Below are 25434 nucleotides of genomic sequence, written 5' to 3'. Positions count from 1 at the left end.
TTCAGCTAATTTCACATTTTATTTGTGTGAAAGGATTCTGGAAGCAATTTAACGATACTGGGCTGAGAGTTTCCTTCTTTGTGCAACTGGGTACTGCACAGGACCTTGTTGTTCATACTCCATTGAGTCGAATTCTTTCCTGGAGACATTTGATCTCTGGCACCAAGTGCAGCAGCAGCTCTGTGACGGAGCAATGTTTTCAGACTGGAGCCTCCTTTGCTGTTCTACTTGATCGACAACATAAATAACCATATCTTCCACAGCGGAGAGTTTACATTCCACCAGATGGAGTCTTCTTGCCAGTCTGTCTTGTGCAAACATTCCCCTACGTAGGCACTGTATTTCTCTCAGGGATAAAGGCTCAGCAGCTTTGTTGGAAGCACATCTTCTCTTACAGAAATCTATACAGTTTCTATATAATATCTGTGGAAATAAAAAGGATTAAATGCATATCCATAATAATTATGATATAGGAATATCATCTCCTTAGAATTGATCTGGGAGAGGCAATCTTTATCCAGTTATGTATTTTTATTCCTGATCCCCCTCAGTAGCATTGATGCGCTGTATCACTACATTAATAATTTTTTTAATCACCCCACTAGATCCCACAGGAATTTCCCAGATGTCTTTCCCTTTAACCTTTGCAATTTTAAAAAATGTTTTCCTTTGCTTCTCCCAGGTATGATTTCAGGTTGAATTGGGAGAATGCATAAAAAAAATGGGGCCAGGAGCCAGCCATTCCTGCCTTCAGTTGGATTGTGGCTGATGTTCTTTCTCAAATACATTCAAATTGATTCCTGCGATGAGGGCATCACTGGCCAAGCCAGCTTTTATTGCTCATCCCTAATTGTTAAGGGTCACCCACATCACTACAGGTCTGGAGTCATCTGTAGGCGGGACCATAAAACATAGGACATTACAGTGCAGTACAGGCCCTTCGGCCTTTGTTGTTGCACTGATGCTGTGAAACCAACTAAAGTCCATCTAACCTACACTATTCACTTATCATCCATATGTTTTTCCAAAGACCATTTAAATGCCCTTAATGTTGGTGAGTCCACTACTGTTGAAGGCAGGGCATTTCATGACCCTACTACTCTCTGAGTAAAGAACTTATCTTTGACATCTGTCCTTTATCTATCACCCCTCAATTTAAAGCTATCTCCTCTTGTGCTAGTCATCACCATCTGAGGAAAAAGGCTCTCACTGTCCACCCCATCTAATCCTCTGATCATCTTGTATGCCTCTATTAAGTCACCTCTTAATCTTCTTCTCTCTAATGAAAACAGCCTCAAGTCCCTCAGCCTTTCCTCATAAGACCTCCTCTCCATACCAGGCAACATCCTGGTAAATCTCCTCTGCACCCTTTCCAATGCTTCCATGCCCTTCCTATAATGTAGCGACCAGAACTGTACACAATACTCCAAGTGCTGCCGCACCACAGTTTTGTACAGTTGTAGCATAACCTCATGGTTCTGAAACTCAATCCCTCTACCAATAAAAGCGAACACACTGTATGTCTTCTTAGCAACCCTATCAATCTGGTTGGCAACTTTCAAGGATCTATGTACATGGACACCAAGATCTCTCCGCTCATCCACACTACAAAGAATCTTAACATTAGCCCAGTACTCCATATTCCTGTTACTCCTTCCAAAGTGAATTACCTCACACTTTTATGTTTTAAACTCCATTTGCCACCTCTCAGCAAGCTCTGCAGGCTACCTAAGTTCCTCTATAACCTGCAACATTCTTCCACACTGTACACAACTCCACCAACTTTAGTGTCATCTGCAAATTTACTAACCCATTCTTCCATGTTCTTATCCAGGTAATTTATAAACATGACAAACAGCAGTGGCCCCAAAACAGACCCTTGCGATACACCACTAGTAGCTGAACTCCAGGATAAGCATTTCCCATCAACTACCACCTTCTTACAGCTTGCCAAATTCTGATCAAAACTGCTAAATCACCCTTAATCCCATGCCTCTGTATTTTTTGCAATAGCTTACCATGGGGGAACCTTATCAAATGCTTTACTGAAATCTATATACATCACATCAACTGCTTTACCCTCATCCACCTATTTTATCACCTTCTCAAAGAACTTAATAAGGTTTGTGAAGCACAACCTACCTTTTACACAACAGTGTTGACTACCCCTAATCAAATTATTCCTTTCTAGATGATTATAAATCCTATCTCTTATAATCCTTTCCCAAAACTTTGCCCACAACAGAAGTAAGGCTCACTGGTCTAGAATTACCAGGGTTGCCTCTACTTCTTGAACAAGGAGACAACATTTGCTATCCTTCAGTCTTCTGGTACTGTACACAATGATCAAAGCATTTACATAAAGATCAAAGCCAGATGTTCTGCAATCTGCTCCTTAGCTTTCCAGAGAATCCTAGGATAAATCCCATCTGGCCCAGGAGACTTATCTACTTTCACACTTTCCAGAATTGCTAACACGTCCTCCTTATGAACTCAATCCGGTCTAGTCTAATCGCCTGAATCTCAGTATTTTCCTTGACAACATAGTATTCACACAGGAAAAAGACAGACAAAAAATATTCATTTAGCGTTTCTCCCATGTCTTTGAACTCCACACACAACTCTTTCCCACAACTGTCCTTGACTGGCCCTAATCTTACCCTTGTCATTCTTTTATTCCAGACATACCTATAAAAATCTTTAGGGTTTTCCTTGATCCTCCCGACCAAAGACTTCTCATGTCCCCTTCCTGGCTCTTCTTAGCTCTCTCTTTAGGTTTTTCCTGGCTAACTTATAACTCTCAAACACCCTAACTGAGCCTTCACATCTCTACATAAGCCTCCTTCTTCCTCTTGACAAGAGCTTCAACTTCTTTACTAAACCACGGTTTCTACGCTCAACCACTTCCTCCCTGCCTTACAGGTACATGCTTATCAAGGACACACACGTGAAACAAGTTCCACGTTTCAATTGTACCCAATCCCCGCAGATTCCTTCCCCATCCTATATCTCACCTAATCTCATCATAATTGCCTTTCGCCCAGATATAACTTTTGCCCTGCAGTATATACCTGTCCGTTTTCAACTCTAAAGTAAACATAACTGAATTGTGGTCACTATCACCAAAGTGCTCACCTACCTCCAAATCTAACATCTGGCCAGATTCATTACCCAGTACCAAACCCAATGTGGCCTCGCCTCTTGTTAGCCTGTCTACACACTGTATCAGGAAACCCTCCTGCACGCATTGAACAAAAACTGACCCATCTAAATTACTCAAACTATAGCGTCTCCAGTCAATATTTGGAAAGTTAAAAGTTCCCCATAACAACTACCCTGTTAATTTCACTCCTAACCAGAATCATCTTTGCAATCCTTTCCTCGACATCTCTGGAACTTTTTGGAGGCCTTCAGAAAACTCCTGACAGGGTGACCTCACCCTTCCTGTTTCTAACCCAGCCCATACAACCTCAGTAGACGAGTCCTCATCAAACATCCTTTCTGCCACTGTAATACTATCCTTGATTAACATTGTCACACCTTCCCCTCTTTTACCACCTTCCCTGACCTTACTGAAACATCTAAACCCCAGAACCTGCAACAACCATTCCTGACCCTGCTCCATCCATGTTTCTGAAATGGCCACAACATCAAAGTCCCAGATACCAACGCATGCTGCAAGTTTACCCATGTTATTCTGGATGCACTGGCATTGAAGTAAACACACTTCAAACCACCTTCCCGCCTGCCAGTACACTCCTGAGACCTTGAAACCTTATTCATGACCTCACCACTCTCAACCTCTGATACGCTGGGGTTACAATTCAGTTCCCATCCCCTGCTGAATTAGTTTAAACCCTCCTAAAGAGCATTAGCAAATAATCCCCCAGGATATTGGTACCCCTCTGGTCCAGGTGTAGACCATCCCATTTGTAGAGGTCCCACCTACCCCAGAATGAGCCCAAATCATCCAGGTATCTGAAACCCTCCCTCCTGCACCATCCCTGTAGCCACATGTTCATCTGCTCTCTCTCCCTATTCCTCGCCTCACTAGCATGTGGCATGGGTCCAAAACAGAGATATCAACTCTGTTTGTTCCAGCTTCCACCCTAGCTCCATGAACTTCTGCTTTACATCCCTATCCCTTTTCCCACCTTTGTCATTGGTGCCTATGTGGACCACGACTTGGGTCTGCTCCCCCTCCCCCTTAAGGATCCTAAAAACACGATCAGAGACATCACGGACCCTGGCACCTGGGAGGCAACACACCAACCGTGTTCCCACAGAATCTCCTATCTGTCCCCCTAATTATGGACTCCCCAGTGACTAATGCTCTGCCCCTCTCCCCCCTTCCCTTCTGAGCTACAAGGACAGACTCTGTGCCAGAGACCTGTACCCAATGGCTTTTCATCCTGGTAATTCGTCCCCCCCAACAGTATCCAAAATGGTATACTTGTTATACAGGGGATCTCTGCGCTGACTGCTCCTTAGCACTTCAACAGTCACCCAAGTATCTTCATTTCTAGGAGTAACTACCTCCCTGTAGTTTTTATCTATAACTGTCTCTGCCTTCCGAATGACCCTGAGTTCATCCAGTTCCCTAACACAGTCTTCAGGAGCTGGAATTGTGTGCACTTCCTGCAAGTGAGGATGCAGTGTCCTTCCCTAAAGGACAGAAGTGAACCAGATGGGCTTTTCCTGACAATTCACAATAGAATGGATTCATGGACTTTCAATTCCAGATATTTATTTAATTCAAATGCCACTATCTGCCGTGGTGGGATTTGAACCCAGCTCTGCAGAACATTATCTGGATCTCTAGATCAACAGTGCAGCAATAATACCACTAGGCCGTTGCCTCCCCTGTTGCCAAACCACTCAAACAGCAAGGAGACCCTTCACAACCAAACTTAGCCCCTTCCTAGATCTATGGTTTGTTTGTAAAACCCTCTGGAAAGAAAGAACTACGTAGTAAAGAGGGGCAAGAGACTTGACTGTCTTAACAACCCAAATTGTGGGTGGCACGGTGGCACAGTGGTTAGCACTGCTGCCTCACAGCGCCAGAGACCCGGGTTCAATTCCCACCTCAGGCGACTAACTGTGTGGAGTTTGCACGTTCTCCCAGTGTCTGCGTGGGTTTCCTCCGGGTGCTCCGGTTTCCTCCCACAGTCCCCAGATGTGCAGGTCAGGTGAATTGGTCATGCTAAATTGCCCGTAGTGTTAGGTAAGGGGTAAACGTAAGGGTATGGGTGGGTTGCGCTTTGGCGGGGCAGTGTGGACTTGTTGGGCCGAAGGGCCTGTTTCCACACTGTAAGTAATCTAATCTAAAAAAAAATTCAGGAATGTTGCTCGAGACCATTGCATCCCCACACTGGGAAACTTGCAACGGTGATGGATGGACCACCAAAACCTGCCCTGCTTTTGGAATGGATGTTATTTAGGTTTCTGTCCCCTCTTCACCATTGATGAACCCTTGCAGGAAGCACAAATACACATTGAGCAAAAGGAGGATTGGGTTCATCTGAAACTTCCCTCGAGGTCAACACTGCTCAACAAAGCTCACATATGAGCAAAGGCTAAAACAACACTCTGCTGGTGCTGGGGATCTGAAATAAAGAACAGGAAGTGCTAGGAATACTCCAGGCCTTGGTAGTACCTGTGAAGATGAAAACTGAGTTAATGTTTCAGAGCTGTGACCTTTCATCAGAGTTCAGGCTTCTTGGCAAGAAGTTGGTGGTTAACATTCATGGAACTGAAACTGAACTGAGTCATAACCATTTTTTACGTAGATTACATTGTCCCAAACGAGTGAAAAAAACACCTTTGGATGGTTTCCCTTAAAGGATCATTTTCTGGCCATTATATAGCTTCCTCCACACTATAAAACTACCAGAGGTAATGTGTCATTTCTTGCTTGCCACCATATGCCCTCCACAGACCCAGCACTCGCTCCCAATACAGCCAATTGTATTTAGGTGAGTAACCTTCGCAAACACTTGCAGTGTTAAAATAAAACTTGTAATGTAAATAACCAAATACTGCAGTGTGTTTGGCCTTGAAGGTGTTCATTTGCACATACATGCTGCATTAATTTATCATGTGCCATCATTAAGGTTAACACTTTAGATGCACATACAGTATAAATTTGTATCATTAAAATAAAATGGATAAGTGCTGGAAAAACATGTTAATATGTAATGGTGCAGGTGGAGATTGGTGAGAGGACTGGGAAAATACCAGCTGTATAACTAGTAATAGAGTCATAGAGATGTACAGCACAGAAAGAGACCCTTCAATCCAACTTGTCCATGCCGACCAGATATCTTAAATTAATCTAGCCCCATTTGCCAGCACTTAGCCCACATCCCTCTGAACCCGTCCATATGCATTTTAAATGTTCGCCATGTCTTGGAGGTGCCAGTGCTGGACTGGGGTGTACAAAGTTAAAAATCACACAACACCAGGCTATAGTCCAACAGGTTTATTTGGAAGCACTAGCTTTCAGCACTCTGAAAGCTAGTACTTCCAAATAAACCTGTGGGACTATAGCCTGGTGTTGTGTCATTTTTAACTTTTAAATGCTGCAATTGTACCAGCCTCCACCACTTCCTCCAGCAGCTCATTCCATACACGTACCACCTTGTGATTGAAAATGCTGCCCCTTCAGGTCCCTTATAAATTTTTCCCCTCTCACCTTAAACCTTTGCCCTCTAGGTCTGGACTCCCCCACTCCAGAGAAAAGACCGTGTCTATTTACCCTGTCCATGACCCTCATGATTTTATAAACCTCTATAAGGCTAGCCCTCAGCCTCCGACGCTCCAGGGAAAACAGCCCCAGCCTATTCAACCTCTCCCTGTAGCTCAAACCCTCCAACGCTGGCAACATCCTTGTAAATCTTTCCTGAATCCTTTTAAGTTTCACAACATCCTTCCCATAGCAGGGAGACTAACTAAAACAGCAAGGTCCCTTTTGGAGGCTGGATTATTGAATGAGGCTTCATCCTGTTGACTACAATGTGACATGTCTTTAATGCTGTAGGCGCTTTGTATTGAAACTCTCCAGAAGCTGACTCTGTGTGTGTCTCACTCTCTCTCTCTCCCCACCCTTGATTCCTTTTCCTCCAGTGCTTTTTGACAGTTAATGTTTATCAGGAAAGCTCTAGAGCTAAATTGAAGCTACAGAAAATGCAGAAGCTGGTTCACTATTCCCTCCCCCACCTCGTCTGCCTCATGTCAGGAAGTCTGTTGCTGCAGGGTTTGTCAGTCTGTCAGCACATTAAGCCAGCCCTGTCCACAAAGCTCCTCTTTAAAATGCTTAGAGATAGCATCACAATCGATACCACCAGTTAAAGCATTATTTATTACCCTTGCTCTCTCATTCGATCTAAAAGTCTCTGAAATTATTTAGTGACAGAAATAATTCAGTAAGTACCGAGTGTTCACTTAATTGGTAATTTTGACTCCTCCTGTGTGGGCCAGTCATTTAGCAATTGTGAAAGAATGTGAATAAACAATTATCATGAATTTATCAGTGTGCTAACCTTGATAATGTAACTAAACCTTCTGTAAAGCAATACTGAGCCTTCAGAGTGCTTCGTTAGCTTGGTAATGCTACACTGCAGTCAAGTGCTCTTTCTTTTGTCCCTGAGTTTCTAGCCTTTCCCCTCCCCCTACCCATCACAAACCCACCCGCACCACTGCAAGTATTAAATCCTGTGCAGTAGGCTCCTCAGAGCCATCTAATTCCAGCAATACTTACTCCCAAGGTGAAGTGCCAAGTTATTCTATAATGTGTCACATCCCTGGAGTGTCAGAGGCTGAGGGGTGACCTTATAGAGGTTTATAAAATCTTGAAGGGCATGGATAGGATAAATAGACAAAGCCTTTCCCTAGCATGGGGGGAGTCCAGAACTAGAGGGCATAGGTTTAAGGTGAGAGAGGAAAGACTTATAAGGGACATAAGGGGCAACTTATTCAAACAGAGGTGGTGCGTGCATGGAGTGAGCTGCCCGAGAAAGTGCTGGAGGCTGATTCAATTACAACATTTAAAAGGCACCTGGATGGGTATATAAATAGGAAATATGGGCCAAGTGCTGGCAAATGGGACTAGATTTATTTAGGATATCTGGTCGGCATGGACAAGTTGGACCAGATGGTCTGTTTCTGTGCTGTACTTCTCTATGACTCCATGAGTCTATTGCAGCTGAGTGATAAGCAGCAGTTAAACAGGTGAGGGTGAAGGGGTGGGGAGCAGGGCCAAGCTCATGGATATAGAGGCCTCAAAATTTAAAACCTCCTGATCTGGTCACTTTTATAACTTTTCTTCTGTTTGTTATATTTTCCTTCCCATCGCAGCAGGAGGAGGCCATTCAACCCGTCGAGCCTGTTTCATCATCCAATTAGATCATGGTTGATCTCTATCTGTACCCTGCTTCCGAAACACCTAACGTATTGGCGTAACAAAAAAAATCCCTCAACTTTGAAGAATTTAATAGCTTCTCCCATTTGAGCTTCAGTGATGAAGTGAGTTCCACATTTCCTCTGCTCTTTGTCAGGAGGAGGCTTCATGTCAGCACCCCTTCAAGGCCTAGCTTGATTAAGGGTAGGGCCTATTATTCAGGATTTGTCCCACTAATGGAAATAATTGTGTTTAACTCCTCCAATGCAATTGGCCCTCACTTGCTCTATAATAATTTCCAAGCCTCCCACGCTCCTGTTTCTCCCAGGTTGTCCTTTAGCCTGCCACTCCTTCGAACTTTAATTGCTTGGGTGTTAATGCTAACCCTTTGCACTCAGTCCCACTTTTGGCAGTTGTATTCCATTCTGCAGACTTCCCTCTCTAAACCCTTCCACCTCCATCTTCTTCTTTCACTTCTCTTTGAACAACCCCCAATATCTCCTTCTTGAGCTCAGCGCCCATTTTCCTACTCCCTGCAAAAGGTCCTTGGGATGTTTTGGTACATAAGTTGCAGTGGCTGTTGTATTAAGCTCACAAACGGTGCTGAATTCTGAATGGGAATGAAACTTTGGTCAAGGTGGGTGGCTTTCGATAACACGTCTGCCATCAAGCCATGGAATGATTCAATTAAGGATGTGGAAAGGCATGTCAGGAGCAGCATCAGGCATACCACAAAATGAGATGTCAACCTGATGAAGCTACAAGATTACAACTATTTTAAACAGTAAAAACTGAACAATCACACAACCAATGGATCAGACTAAAGCTTTGTAGTCCTGTGCAATCCAGTTATGAATCTGAAGGACAACTAACCAGAGGAAAAGGCTCCACAAACATCCATATGTTAAATGATGGGGGGAGTCCAAGGCCTGAACATGGAAGAGAAGGTTGGAACAGTATTCACACATCGCTTTGGCCAGAAGTGCTAAGTAAATGATCCACCTCTGCCTTCTCCAGTGGTCCCCTGCGTCACAGATGCCAGTCTTCAAACAATTCAATTCACTCCACATGGCAACAAAAAACATATGTCTGCTCATTGGCTATTGCAAAGGCTATGGGTCCAGACAATATTTTGGCAATAGTACTGAAAGCTTGAGCTCTAGAACTTCCTGCACCTCGAGCCAAACTGTTCCAGTACAGGTACAACACTGGCAACCACCCGAAGATGTGGGAAATTTCCTCAGTGTGTCCTGTACACATGAATAAGTCTAATTGGCCAAATACTTCCTTCATCCACCCCAATCAAGGACAAAGTGAAGGGGTCATTGAAAGTGCTGTCAAGCAATAATTACTCAGCAGTAACCAGCTCAATGATGTATAGTTTGAATGTTATCAGGACCACTCAGCTCCTGACCTTGTTTCAGCCTTGCTCAAGGACGAGATTAAATCCAGAGGTCAGGTGAGGAGAAGCAAGAGCAACTTGACATAAAGGCAGCATTTGACAGAGAATGGCATCAAGGCGTCCTCACAAAACAGGAATCAGAGGAATACCCGTTTCTTGGGAGCCACCACTGACCAGAAACTGAACCAGACCAGCCATGTAAATATGTGACTACAAGAGCAGGTCAGAGGCCAGGAATTCCACAGTGAGTGGTCATGTCCTGCCTCCCTAAAGCCTATGCATCATCCAAAAGGAGTGTGATGAAATAATTCCCTGAATGGCTGCAACTCCAACAATACTCAAGAGGCTTGACACCATCCAGGATAAATCAGCCCATTTTATTAGCACCTATCGCCCATTGTAAACAATCATGCCCTCCACCACCATAGACGCCATGTGTATTATTTGCAAGATACACAGCAACAACTCAGCAAGATTCATTTGACACTGTCTTCCAACCTTTACAGGGGAGAAAAACAAGGGGTGAAGATACATAGGAACATCACCAATTGTTCCTCTCCGAATCTCACACCATTTTGGCACGGACCTTTATCATAACTCCTTCACTATCACTATCACTGTGTGAAAATTCTGTGGGCATACGATCAACAAAGGAAGAAGGGGGCTCACAAACAATTTCTCAATGACAAGTTGGAATGAGTAACAAATGCCAGTGATTCCCACATCCCATGAATGAATAATCAAAACTAACCTTCAATAGAGAGTGAATACTGTTTCTCTTGAGAATAAAGAGGGTGATGGAAACTAGGATTACCAAGCAGGCAATCAGCAAGGCCATTCCTGGGAAATAGTTAACAAACTCAGAATACAGTTTGTCAGACAAACATGCATCAGAGGACGGTGGTGAAGCGTTGCAGATGGAGTTCGTGAAGTCATTTGGGATATTTTCCATACGAATTCGAGACCAGGTTGTCGAATCTGTGGCCTTGCATTGATTGGGATTAGTGGTACACTTGGAATCATAGAAATCAGTCACCAATCCAGCCATTTAGATTGAAAAAAAGTGGAGATAATTTGACGAATGGTACCACATAAACACTAACCCACACTGACTAAAAAGCCCTGTACCACACAATAGATGGATTATGAGGTAAACCACAGTCATCAGATCTTTGTGATGTTCCCTTATTACATATTGAATTGCAGCTTATTTGAATACAGATTTCTGATTCGCTGAATGGTGCAGCTTAATTGAAGATATTATGAGCATGTCACATCCTTTGATGTCAAATTGAATTCAATCCCACATGATCTGTTCATTATGTAAAGTGACTAACAATTGGAATAAATTTTTAAAATAACTGGTTTATATAACAAAACAAAGAACTGCGGATTCTGGTGATCTAATATGAACAAAAATAGAAATTGCAGGAGAAACTCAGCAGGTCTGGCAAAACATGTGAATTGTTTCGTATGTTAAGTATATCTTTTTTCAAATAAGGAGATCAAAACTGTACACAGTACCCTCCAGATGTAGTCTCAAGACCCTGCACAGCTGCAGTAAAACTTCCCAAAATTTACATTTTGTTCTTCTTGCAATAAATGACAATACTCCATTTACATTCCCAACCACCATCTGACTTTTTTTGTGATAGAGTACCAGGACAATCAGATCCCTCTGTATTCGCAAGTTCTGCAAGCACGCTCTTTTTAATTAATGAACTGCTCTCCTAATCTTCCTATTACAGCTCGTCAAACCAAAAAAGACACATTTATCCCTACTGTCTGTTTCCCATTAACCAATGGACCTATGGTGGTTGGTTAGCTCAGTAGGCTGGATGGCTAGTTTGTAATACAGAGTGATGCCACCTCGCCTGAGCTGTGGGACTTTGCCAACTTTACCTTTGCTAATCCATCATCTCTGATAATATGTTATCCCTACACCATGTGTTATCTTGTGTAGCAACATTTGATGTGGCACCTTATCAACCACCTTATGATAAGTGTACCGCATCTACATGTTTGCTCCATCATCCATCTTGCTTCATCAAAGACCCAAATAAATTAGTTAAACAGGATTTCTGTTTTACAAATCCAAGCTGCTTCTGCAGATTACACGGTAATTTTTCCAAGTATCCTGCCATAACCTCACTAATCATGTTTTTAAGCGTTTTTTTTTAAAGACAGATAGAATCATAGAGTCATAGAGATGTACAGCATGGAAACAGACCCTTCGGTCCAACCCGTCCATGCCGACCAGATATCCCAACCCAATCTAGTCCCACCTGCCAGCGCCCAGCCCATATCCCTCCAAACCCTTCCTATTCATATAACCATCCAAATGCTTCTTAAATGTTGCAATTGTACCAGCCTCCACCACATCCTCTGGCAGCTCATTCCATACATGTACCACCCTCTGCGTGAAAACGTTGCTCCTTAGGTCTCTTTTCTATCTTTCCCCTCTCACCCTAAACCTATGCCCTCTAGTTCTGGACTCCCCGGCCCCAGGGAAAAGACTTTGTCTATTCATCCCATCAATGCCCCTCATAATTTTGTAAACCTCTATAATGTCACCCCTCAGCCTCCGACGCTCCAGGGAAAACAGCCCCAGCCTGTTCAGCTTCTCCCTGTAACTCAGATCCTCCAACCCTGGCAACATCCTTGTAAATCTTTTCCGAACCCTTTCAAGTTTCACAACATCTTTCTGATAGGAAGGAGACCAGAATTGCACGCAATATTCCAACTGTGGCGTAACCAATGTCCTGTACAGCCGCAACATGACCTCCCACTCCTGTACTCAATACTCTGACCAATAAAGGAAAGCATACCAAATGCCTTCTTCACTATCCTATCTACCTGCGACTCCACATTCAAGGAACCATGAACCTGCACTCCAAGGTCTCTTTGTTCAGCAACACTCCCTAGGATCTTACCATTAAGTGTATAAGTCCTGCTAAGATTTGCTTTCCCAAAATGCAGCACCTCGCATTTATCTGAATTAAACTCCATCTGCCACTTCTCAGCCTATTGGCCCATCTGGTCCAGATCCTGTTGTAATCTGAGGTAACCCTCTTCGCTATCCACTACACCTCCAATTTTGGTGTCATCTGCAAACTTACTAACTATACCTCTTATGCTCGCATCCAAATCATTTATGTAAATGACAAAAAGTAGAGGGCCCAGCACCAATCCTTGTGGCACTCCACTGGTCACAGGCCTCCAGTTTGAAAAACAACCCTCCACCACCACCCTCTGTCTTCTACCTTTGAGCCAGTTCTGTATCCAAATGGCTAGTTCTCCCTGTATTCCATGAGATCTAACCTTGCTAATCAGTCTCCCATGGGGAACCTTGTTGAACGCCTTACTGAAGTCCATATAGATCACATCTACTGCTCTGCCCTCATCAATCTTCTATGTTATGCTGTGGCCCAAGTTTCTTTCTTTTTGTCTCCCGCTTTTATCGAATGAAAGGATCTGAAAAAGCTTGGAACCAGATGGGATACTACAACAATCAGTACAGGCTGTAATAGTTTCCATTAGGCTGGCTAATAATTCCAAAGATCACAGATTGTGAAGTTTAAATCAATGGTGGGACTCAAACCCATGTCCCTAAAGCATTAGCCAGGGTCTCTGGATTACCAGTCTAATGAAAATAACACTATACCACCACATCACCTGAGGATTAAGGATAGCATCCATTTGGAAGAAAAGTCATAAAATGTGGAAAATATTACTGGTAAGCCAGAGGTTTGCAAAAGCTTTGGAAAACCGATAGAAAAAGACTTAAAGTAAAAAAAGAGGCAGAAAATATACTTAGAGGATAAACTTGCAAGTATTATGAAGACAGATAGCAAGAGCTTCTTTAAATATACAGAAAGGATGAGAGAGGCCTAAGGAAACATAGATACCTCAAAGAATGAAGCCAAGGAAATAATAATGGGCGTCCAGGAACTGGCAGAGAAGTTGAATAAATGCTTTGTATCAGTCTTCATAGTAACACACAAATAGCATTCCAAAAATACTAAATATTCAAAGGGAAAAAGGGAGAGAGGAAATAATTACAATAACTATTACTAAAGGAAAAATTACTCAGGAAACTAATAGGGCAGAAGACCAATAAGTGCCTTAGATCTGATGGGGTGCATCCTAGGATATTAAAAGAACTAATCATAGAGATAATGGATGCACTGGAATCTTTAGATTCTGGAAAAGTGCAGGATAATTGAAAAACAGCCAATCTAACACCTTTATTCAAGAAGAGAAAGAAAAAAAGCCAAAAACAACAAAAAAGCTGTTAACTTAATAGCAGTTATTCGGATAATGCTCAAATTTATTATAAAGCATTTAACAGCAGAGCATTTAGAAATGTACTATATGATCAAGCAGAGACAGCATGGCTTCATGAAGGGGAAATCTTCGACTGACAAATTTACTAGAGTGGAGCCGCAGAAAATGTGGGAGATACTAAGCAATTATTTTGCATTAGTATTTAGGACATGGAAGATATAGAATGTAGGGAAATAGATGGTGACATCTTGAAAAATGTCCATATTACAGAGGAGGAAATGCTGGATGTCTTCAAATGCACAAAGGTGGATAAATCCCCAGGACCTGATCAGGTGTACCCTAGAACTCTGTGGGAAGCTAGGGAAGTGATTGCTGGGCCTCTTGCTGAGATATTTGTATCATCGATAGTTACAGGTGAGGTGTCAGAAGACTGGAGGTTGGCTAACATGGTGCCACTGTTTAAGAAAGGTGGTAAGGACAAGCCAGGGAACTATAGACTAATGAGCCTGACGTCGGTGGTGGGCAAGTTGTTGGAGGGAATCCTGAGGGACAGGATGTACATGTATTTGGAAAGGCAAGGACTGATTAGGGATAGTCAATATGGCTTTGTGCATGAGAAATCATTTCTCAGAAACTTGATTGAGGTTTTTGAAGAAGTAACAAAGAGGATTGATGAGGGCAGAGCGGTAGATGTGATCGATATGGACTTCAGTAAGGCATTCGAAAAGGTTCCCCATGGGAGACTGGTTAGCAAGGTTAGATCTCAAGGAATACAGGGAAAACTTGCCATTTGGATACAGATCTGGCTCAAAGGTAGAAGACAGAGGGTGGTGGTGGAGGGTTGTTTTTCAGGCTGGAGGCTTGTGACCAGTGGAGTGCCACAAGGATCAGTGCTGGGGCTATTACTTTTTCTCATTTATATAAATGATTTGGATGTGAGGATAAGAGGTACAGTTGGCATAACTTACAGAGGTAAGTTTTCAGATGAACCAAAATTGGAGGTGTAGTGGACAGCAAAGAAGGTTACCTCAGATTACAACAGGATCTTGATCAGATGGGCCAATGGGCTGAGAAGTGGCAGATGGAGTTTAATTCAGATAAATGCGCGGTGCTGCATTTTGGGAAAGCAAATCTTAGCAGGACTTATACACTTAATGGTAAGGTCCTAGGGAGTGTTGCTGAACAAAGAGACCTTGGAGTGCAAGTTCATTGCTCCTTGACAGTGGAGTCACAAATGGATAGGACAGTGAAGGCGGTGTTTGGTAAGCTTTTCTTTATTGGTCATGATTTTGAGTCCAGGAGTTGGGAGGTCATGTTGCGGCTGTACAGGACATTGGTTAGACCACTGTTGAATATTGCATGCAATTCTGGTCTCCTTCCTATTGGAAAGATGTGAAACCTGAACGGGTTCAGAAAAGATTTACAAGGATGTTGCCAGGGTTGGAGGATTTGAGCTATAGGGAGAGGCTGAACAGGATGGGGCTGTTTTCCCTGGAGCATCCAAGGCTGAGGGGTGACATTATAGAGGTTTACAAAATTGTGAGGGGCATGGAAAGGATGAATAGATAAAGTCTTTTCCCTGGAGTTGGGAAGTCCAGAACTAGAGGGCATAGGTTTAGGGTGAGAGGGTAAAGATATAAAAGAGACCTAAGGGGCAACTTTTTCACGGAGAGGGTGATACATGTATGGAATGAGCTCAGAGGATGTGGTAGAGGCTGGTACAATTGCAACATTTAAGAGGCACTTGGATGGGTATACGAATAGGAAGGGTTTGGAGGGATATGGGCCGGGTGCTGGCAGGTGGGACTAGATTGGGTTGGGATATCTGGTGGGCAGGGATGGGTTGGACAGAAGGGTCTGTTTCTGTGGTGTACATCTCTATGACTCTATGCAATAAGCAGGATAGATAAAAGGGAATCAGTAGATGTAATATATTTGGATTTACAGAAGGTATCTGATAGCGTATCACATGTTAAATTATTTAATAAGATAACCTCATTGAGTTGGAGGTCATATGCCAGCATAAATAGAGGATTGGCTCAGCAATGAAGACAAAGGGTTGGGAAAAGGGGGCATTTTCAGGATAGCAAACTGTAACTAGTGGAGTGTCACAGGGACCAGTGCTGGGGCTAGAATTATTTGCCATATTTATTAATGATGAAACAAAGATGGTGAATATACTGTAGCCATGTTTGCAGATGACACAAAATCGGTGTGAAGGGAAGTAGTGAGGACGACAGAGTCTGTCGAGGGATATGGACAGATTCAGTGAGTGGGCAAAAGCTTGGCAGATAGAATATAATGTAGGAAAGTGTCAGGGTATACACTTTAACAGGAAGAATACAGGAGCATATTATTATTTAATTGGAGAAAGACCACAGAAAGCCAGGTTGATCCTGAGTATACAGGTATTGTCTTGTGAGGAGTGGTTGAATAGGTTAGGCCTGTACTCATTGGCGTTTAGAAGAATGAGTGGTGATCTTATTGAAACATAAGATCCTTAGGGCACTGATAGGGTGTGCAGAGAGATTGTTTCCCTTTGTGGAAAAGTCTGGAACCAGAGAGCATAATCTCAGACTCAGGGGCTGTCTAGTTGGGACAGAAATAAGGAGGAACTTCTTAGAATCATAGTCATAGAGATGTACAGCACAGAAACAGACCCTTCAGTCCAACTCGACCGTGCCGACTAGATATCCCAACCCAATCTAGTTCCACCTGCCAGCGCCTGGCCCATATCCCTCCAAACCCTTCCTATTCATATACCCATCCAGATGCCTTTTAAATGTTGCAATTGTACCAGCCTCCACCACTTCCTCTGGCAGCTCATTCCATACATGTATCACCCTCTGCGTGAAAAAGTTGCCCCTTAGGTCTCTTTTACATCTTTCCCCTCTCACCCTAAACCTATGCCATCTAGTTCTGGACTCTCCCAACCCAGGGAAAAGACCTTATCTATTTATCCTATCAATGCCCCTCATGATTTTATAAACCTCTATAATGTCACCCCTCAGCCTCCGACGCTCCGGGAAAACAGCCCCAGCCTATTCAACCTCTCCCTATAACTCAAATCCTCCAACCCTGGCAACATTCTTGTAAATCTTTTCTGAGCCATTTCAAGTTTCACAACATCTTTCCAATAGGAAGTAGACCACACAATATTCCAACTGGTCTAACCAATGTCCTGTACAGCCGCAACATGACTTCCCAACTCCCGACTTCAATACTCTGACCAATAAAGGAAAGCATACCAAACGCCTTCTTCACTATCCTATCGACCTGCGACTCCACTTTCAAGGAGCTATGAATCTGCACTCCAAAGTCTCTTTGTTCAGCAACACTCTCTAGGACCTTACCATTATGCGTATGAGTCCTGCTAAGAGGCTTTCCCAAAATGCAGCACCTCATATTTATCTGAATTAAACTCCATCTGCCACTTCTCAGCCCACTGGTCTATCTGATCAAGATCCTGTTGAAATCAGAGGTAACCTCCTTCGCTATCCACTACACCTCCAATTTTGGTGTCATCTGCAAACTTACTAACTATACCTCTTCTGTCAGAGACTAGTGTATCTGTGGAATTATTTACTTCACAGGACTGTAGAAGCTGGTCTTTAAATATATTCAGGGCTGAGATAGACAGATTATTAATCAGTAAGGGAATCAAAGCTTATGGGGAGAAGGTGGGATTGCTAAATTAGTGATGATCTCACTGAATGGCAGAAGAAACTAATGGGCTGAATGGTCCACTTCTCTTATCTGATATGGTCCAGATTTTCAAATTTCTTCAGGACATTTTCTAAGTTTTCTATAGTAAACTCAGACAAACGCCTGTTCAAACCCTCCTCCAATGGATGGTTTTAATTTTCAATTCCCCAGACACACACTCTCTAGCACTAGCTGAAACTACCCTTTGCCTATGTAATTACTTTAGAAACTCTTTGCTACTGTACCTGGCCCTTTCCCTTATTCTCTCCAGCCAATCCCAGGACATTCTTTGCTTCAAATAATTATCAAAAGATTCTGAGTTGCTCCCTCTGTAGGGAAACACACCGAAGCAGAAATTGCTGGAGAAACACAGAATGCCTGGTAGCATCTGTGGAAAGAAAAGAGTTAACATCCAGTAGCCCTTTTTCAGAACGTTATCTGTTTTCTCTCCACCGATGCTGCCAGACCTGCTGAGTCTCTCCAGCAATTTCTGTTTCTGTTTGTTTTAGATTGGCACCACCTGCAGTTCTTTGTTTTATCTTGATGTTGAGACATTCTTCATGCAGAAGCTCCTTGTTGTTGACATCTGTGTGCATACCAAAATCTAGTCCAACATTCAAGTTCCAGCAATCCTCCCTAACCCTCTTTGAATCATTGAATGGTTGCAGCACAGCAAGTGCACATTCAGCTCATGGGGTTCATGCTGGAAATTTTTCTAAGCACAATTTTGCTGGTCCACTCTGTTGTCCTTTCCCTGGAGCCCTGCAATAGTATTCACTACTGGCGCTTTTGAAAGTCACATATAAATCCACGTTTTGCCATTTTTCCTCATATCGGCTTTAGTCCTTTGCCAATCACCTTAAATCAATATCTTCTGATTCTTGACCTTTCCACCAATAGAAACAGTTCCTCACGACCTACCCTACCTAGATCATCCATGATTTTGACTATTTCGGGTCAAATCTGTCAACCTTCACAGGAAAACAATTTATTTATCCGTATTACTCAGGTACTTACCCCCAAAGCTCTGGGAAGAGACTCACAGGAATATTTTGTGGAATGGTTGAGACACAATTTAGACTGTGAAATTCTTTATTAAGATCCTACACAAAGACATATGTTGACAGATTGATCTTAACTTTGTATTTCTGGCTTAAAGAGAACACAACTCCATTTTAGTATTTTCTGTGTGATAATTAATCAGATAATTTATTATATTTGGAATGGAGGTGTGTTTTGTATCACACTATGCTCTAAACTATTGTAAATTGGACAGAGGTTACATAGACGAGGTTCACTCATCTCATCAGCCAAACATGTAAGAAAATCTGCATTAGCCTGTCATAATCTAATTAATTCATAATTTACATTATCTTGTCATACTATGTCAGAAATATAACACAATTATAATTTCACTTCAGTTAAATACCTGGAATTTGAACACCAGTCAGATCCTTTTCACAACAAAAAAGTCATAAATCAAACCAAAATCGCAAATTTATTAACTTTGACCTTCTGTTTTATACTTCATGCCAGTGATGAGTTGATGGAGGGGTGTTGGTATAATTACCATGATCTTAGTGACTTTCATTCATGCAGCTATTGTTTGTCTGAAACAAGTTGTTGAGCACTGATGGACAATTTGACCGCAACTGACCTCAATCGTATGGGATCCTACCATCCACATACATTAAAATCCAGACAGCAGTTCTCTGGTGAGACTAAGGACCCTGGTTAATTGTTTTTGGCAGTGTATAGTGGTTCAGTCTCAGCCTGTGAGGATGTTATCATAAACATTTCACAAATCACAAGATTGCAAGATAATTATAGACAACATGATAGTTTGTCCATTTAGAACTACACTAAAGATCTTCCATTGCTGTGAGCAATTGGTCCTTGCATGATTTCACAGTTTGCTTCCCTATTAACCCTTTCCTTGTGTGAATCTCCTGGTATCACACACATTGAAAATGATCTCACAGGCAGCAAACAAAATGTATTGATCGTCCTTTATTCTTAATTAAATTTACAGAGAATATAATAAATGACTGCGGGATTAATATAAAAACATGCCAATTAGGAGCAACAGTCGACCAATCAGTCCTTCCAGCCTGCTCTATCATTCATAGAGTGATCGAGTCCCTAGAGTGCGGAAACAGGCCATTCAGCCCATCTGGTCCACAACAACCCCATGAAGAGCATCCCATCCAGATCCACCCCCAACCTGATTATTGTAACCCTGCATTTCTCAAGACTAATCCACCAGCCAACACATCCCTGGGCACTATGGGCAATTTAACATGGTCAATCCACCGTAACTTGCACATCATGGGACCATGGTGGAACTGGTCATGGCTGACCTGCCTGTAACTTCAATTCCACATTCCTAACTACCTCCAGTAACCTTTAACTCTCTCATTAGCCAAGAATCTATATACCTTCACCTTAAAAACATTTAACGATCCAGCTGCCACTGCTCTCTGGCGCAGAGTTCCAAAGGCTCACAGCCCTCAGAGAAAATAACATTGCCTCATCTCCATTTTAAATGGGAGATACAAGACCCTAAACTGTGTGCTCTAATTTTAGTTTCCCCCATAGGAGAAAACATTCTTTCATAGAGTCAGAGTCACAGAGATATACAGCACAGAAACAGACCCTTCGGTCCAACTTGTCCATGCTGACCAGATATCCCAAATTAATCTAGTCGTATTTGCTAGCACTTGGCCCATATCTCTCTAAACCCTTCTTATTCATATACCCATCCAGATGCCTTTTAATTGTCCCAGCCTCCACCACTTCCTCTGACAGCTCATTCCATACAAGCACCATCCTCTGTGAAAAAGTTGACCGTTAAGTCCATTTTAAATCTTTCCTACTCTCACTCTAAACCTATACTATCTAGTTCTGGACTCTCCCAACCCAGGGGAAAAACCTTAGCTATTCACCCTATCCATGCTCCTCATGATTTTATAAACGTCTATAAGGTCACCCTTCAGTCTCTGATGCTCATCTTTCAGTAAGATCTCCTCTCATTCTTCTAAACTCAAACTTTCTCTCATAAGATAAAATCCCATATTCTAGTTATCCATTGAATGAATCTTCTCTGAATTGTTTCTAATGCATATCTTTTCTTAAATAAGTAGACCAAAAGCATTTCACACATGGTCTCACCAATGTACCCCTGTAGCAAAGCATCCTTAATTTTGTCTTCCAGTTCCCTTGCAATAGTTGACAACATTCCATTTGCCCTCATAATTGAAAACAGAAATTTCTGGAAAATTGATGAACAATCATCAGACTCAAAACGTTAATTTTGCTTCCTTCCCAGAGATAGTGCCAGACCTATCGAGTTTCTCCAGCATTTTATGCTTTTGTTTCAGATCTCCAGTAATTACAATTCTTTGTTTTATTTCAGTGCCCTTTTGATCACTTGCTGTACCCACACACTATCAATTTGTGATGCATACACAAGGACACCCCAATTCCTCTGTACCTCAGAGTTCTACAATCTCTCTCTATTTAAATTATAAATTGCTTTCATATTGTTTCTGCCAAAGTGGCCAAATTCACATTTTCCCACAATATAGTCCATCTGCCAATATTTTGTCTACTCATTTGATATATCTTTATCCTGTTGCAGACTCTTTATGTCTCTCGCACCACGTACCTTCACATGTCACCACAAAATTTAGCAACTATTCATTTCAAGGAACATGGGAACTTAGAAGTGGGAATAGGCCATTTGGCCCTTCATGCCTGCTCTACTATTCAATTAGAGCGTGGTTAATCTGTTTGCAATGTTAACCCGGCTTTCCTCTCTGCATCCCATACCCTGACTTGTCTATCAAAAAGAATCAGAATGTATCCCTCAATGCTATTATCTTAAATGATGTCTTAATGAGGAAATGGAGACTATCACATATTCAGGCAGATGAGAAATGGGCAGAAGTTCAAGTCGTATTGCCAGTGGTTTATAGAAAGATGATATTGCTGGTAGTGCTTGACTAGGGGGTATTTTGGGGTGAGAAAAGCTCAAGCTAAAATACAAAAACATTTTTACTGACCTGGACTGCACAAGGACCTAGTTGAATTGTGCCAGACATGTCATACATGTCAGGTAATAGGAAAACAACAGGCAGTAATAAAACCTACATCTTTAATACCTATTCCTGCATTAGAGGAAACTTTACAAGAATCTTAATTGATTGCATAGGACCCCTACCTAAAACAAAAAATGGAAATCAGTATTTGTTAACAATAATGGATGCGTTCACTAGATTTCCAGAGGCCATTCCATTGTGCAATATCACAGCTAAAAGGATTATAGAGGAATTACTCAAATTTTTCACTAGATATGGACTGCCCACAGAGATACAAACAGATCAAGGGTCAAACTTCACATCAAAATTATTTAAAGAAGTTAGGAACAGCTTAGGAATAAAACAATGCAGATCTACTGCAGACAATCCAGAGTCGCAGGGAGCACTAGAAAAGTGGCATCAGACATTAAAGACCATGTTGAGGGCGTTTAGCAAAGACTATGCAGATGATTGGGATACGGAATTCCATTTATACTTTTTGCCAACGATGGACCAAATGAATCGACCAAATTCAGTCCATTTGAATTCGTTTTTTGGCACAAAGTGAGATGATTGCTAAAATTGATTAAGGAGAAATTGGTAAGTCATAATTCAGAGACCACATATTTGGACTGTGTGCCAAATTTTAGGGAGCAATTAAGTAGAGTGGAGGAGTTGGCTAGACAGCATTTAAAACCAAGAAATCAAAAATGTGGAATTTTGCTATTGGAGATAAGGTGTTAGTGCTAATTCCAGTGATAGGTGAACCTTTAAAAGCAAGATTTAGTGGACGTTATCAAGTCAAAAGGAAACTGAGTTAGGTGAAATATTTGATGAGGACTCTGGACAGAAAGAAATCTCAGTGTGTCATGTGAACGTGCTCAAAAGGTATCTTGACAGGGAAGAAAAGCCAAAGGAGAATGTGTTATTGGTACAACACAGAGTGACAGACCAATTTCAAAGGATTCTGAATTGGACATTCCTCAAATTAAATTGGACAATGAGGAAGTTGTCAAAAATTAAGATAAATTATGGAATTACCTTCCAGAGGAAAATTGAAATGTCCTGGAAGAATGATTACCCATATAGGAAAATATGTGGAAATAAGCTGGGAAGTACTAACCTAATTATGCATGATGTAGATATAGGAGATGTTGTTCCAATTAAGCAACATCCTTATAGGGGTAACCCTCTAAAGTTGCCACAGGGTCAAAAGGAGATTGAACGCATGCTCTAGATGGCAGAATCAAAGTAAGTTCCAGTGACTCACCCATAGTAATGGTGCCAATACAGATGGTACCCAATAGTTATGTGTGGACTATCGCAAAGTCTATACAGTTACAAAGACTGATATATATCTGATTCTGCATTTGGAAGATAGTGCTGAAAAGGTGGGACAAGCAACTTATAAATATAAGTTGGATTTGCTCAAAGGATACTGGCAGGTACCTTTGTCCAAAACAGCAAAGACAATTTTGGCTTTTGTAATGCCGAATGGACTATATCAGTTTAAAGTCACGCTGTTTGGTATAAAAAATGTGCCAGCCACATTTCTGACATAACCAATAAGGTCATTTTGGGATTACCCAATTGTGTAGTTTATATTGATGACCTGGTGATTTTTAGTCATTCGTAAAAGGGACATTTGCAATATTTATCAGAATTGTTTCATTGACTTCAGGAGGCAAGTTTGGTGATAAACCTGGCTAAAGCTGAGTTTGCCAAAGCCCACATCATCTTCCTGGGATATGTTATTGGACACGGACAAACGGCCACACAGAATGCAAAAACAAATGTAACTGGGGAATTTCCCATGCCACTGACAAAAACAGCAGTACTACAATTCTTGAAATTGAGTGGATTTTACTGAAAATTTGTACTAAATTTTAGCAGTGTGGCTCTCCTCTCATTGAATTGTTAAAGGAAGGCAAAACGTTTCAGTGGACAGCAGACTGTCAGAAGACGTTTGACAGCCTGAAAGCCGTGTTAACCACCGTGCCAGTATTAGCCACACCTAATTACGTAAAGCCTTTCAAGGTGGCATTCGATGCAAGTGATGTGGGTGTGGGTGCTGTACTCTTACAAGACGACGATGAGAATACAGAAAGGCATATTGAATATTCCTCCAGGAAACTGAACATTCATCAGCAGAAATATTCGACAGTTGAGACTTTGAGTTTGGTGTTGGCGTTACAACATTTCAGTGTTTATGTTACCAGTAATATATAGAGTGTTACAAGGGGACATAAATTAAAGGTGAAGGGTGGAAGGTATAGGGGGGGGATGTCAGGGGTAGATTCTTGACCCAGAGAGTGGTGGGGGCATGGAATGCACTGCCTGTGGGAGTGGCAGAGTCAGAATCATTGGTGACCTTTAAGCGGCAATTGGATAGGTACATGGATAGGTGCTTGAGCTAGGACAAATGTTCGGCACAACATCATGGGCCGAAGGGCCTGTTCTGTGCTGTATTCTTCTATGTTCTATGTTCTATATCTGAGTCAATCATATATACTGATCATAATCAACTGAAGTTTGTGGAGAAATTTAAGGACTAAAGTTCTAGACTGCTTAGATGGAGCTTGATGTTACAGCCATTCAATTTTAAAATTGTCCATGTGGCTGGACAAGAAAATGTGATTGCCGACGCATTGCCGAGACTTGAATGAGAAACTGAGGCATTCGGTGACAGATGTAAAACAGAATGTAGTTGTGCATGTTTGTATGATTATTGGCAAAGTAAGGTATATGGGTGTTGTAGTGTACTAATGATTTAAGATTAAGGGGTTTTAAAATGAAGCCATTGTTGGATATTGATGGTTAATTTTTTGTGGGGTGGGGGGGGGGGCAAGGTGGTGGTGTTACGATGCAGGTCCTTTAACAAAGTTATGCTGTCCTTGGCTTTTCTTTTCAGAGAGGTCGTAAAAGCAGTGATTAAAGGTCTAGGTTTGAAGGGTTTTCAGGCCAATTTGATTCGAGCCAACAGATATTGCCTCAGCAAAGATTTTAAAAAATCACTTGTACAATGAAAGGGGAGTGGCCAGTTCTCCCAGCTCAGCTTCTCGCTGGTTTGGATTGGTTTTAGCAAACAGAGTTTGAAACTGCTGGACCCAAAGAGACAGGTCCATGCTGATCCTCCCTCTCTCTTGCATCGCTCCTGTAAGACCCTGTGTTTGATTTTATCTTTTGTGCCAAGTGGTGTTCATGGAGATTGTTACAAGTATTTGGAACAACATCACTAAGTTGGAATAATCTGCTGGGTTTTCGGATAGGTTAATTTGTTCCGTATTCTGTTCTCTTTTGTTTGTGTCTCATTCGATAATCTTGTTAATAAATTTTGTTTTGTTTAAAACTAAGTGGTTTGACCAGCTGCATCCCTCCTGGAATATCCTGCTTAAAACAAATAGCAAAGTTAGGGTTTGGGCTACTTTCTTGAAATTGTTTGAGGATGTCTGGCCTGGTCCATAACAGACTGCATTGTTCATATTTTCCTAATAAACCTGTTCATGAAATGTTATTGCACCTCCACAGGAGATGGGATCTGAACCCAGGTCTCCTGCCTCAGG

General features: G+C 42.0%; 1 long non-coding RNA gene across 1 annotated transcript in view; it reads right to left on the bottom strand.

Moving 5' to 3' along the window:
* Positions 1–25434, bottom strand: part of LOC122563531 (uncharacterized) — a 26742-nt gene continuing 1308 nt past the window's right edge. Inside the window, exon 2 of the long non-coding RNA XR_006315627.2 lies at positions 1–423. This is a non-coding gene — a long non-coding RNA (uncharacterized LOC122563531). The remainder of the gene's footprint in view (positions 424–25434) is intronic.

The sequence above is a fragment of the Chiloscyllium plagiosum genome, unplaced genomic scaffold (assembly GCF_037043375.1).
Source record: "Chiloscyllium plagiosum isolate Xiang-an unplaced genomic scaffold, Cpla_swu_hap1 HiC_scaffold_30, whole genome shotgun sequence".
Classification (NCBI taxonomy): Eukaryota; Metazoa; Chordata; class Chondrichthyes; order Orectolobiformes; family Hemiscylliidae; genus Chiloscyllium; species Chiloscyllium plagiosum.
This window is presented reverse-complemented; position numbering and strand designations above follow the sequence as displayed.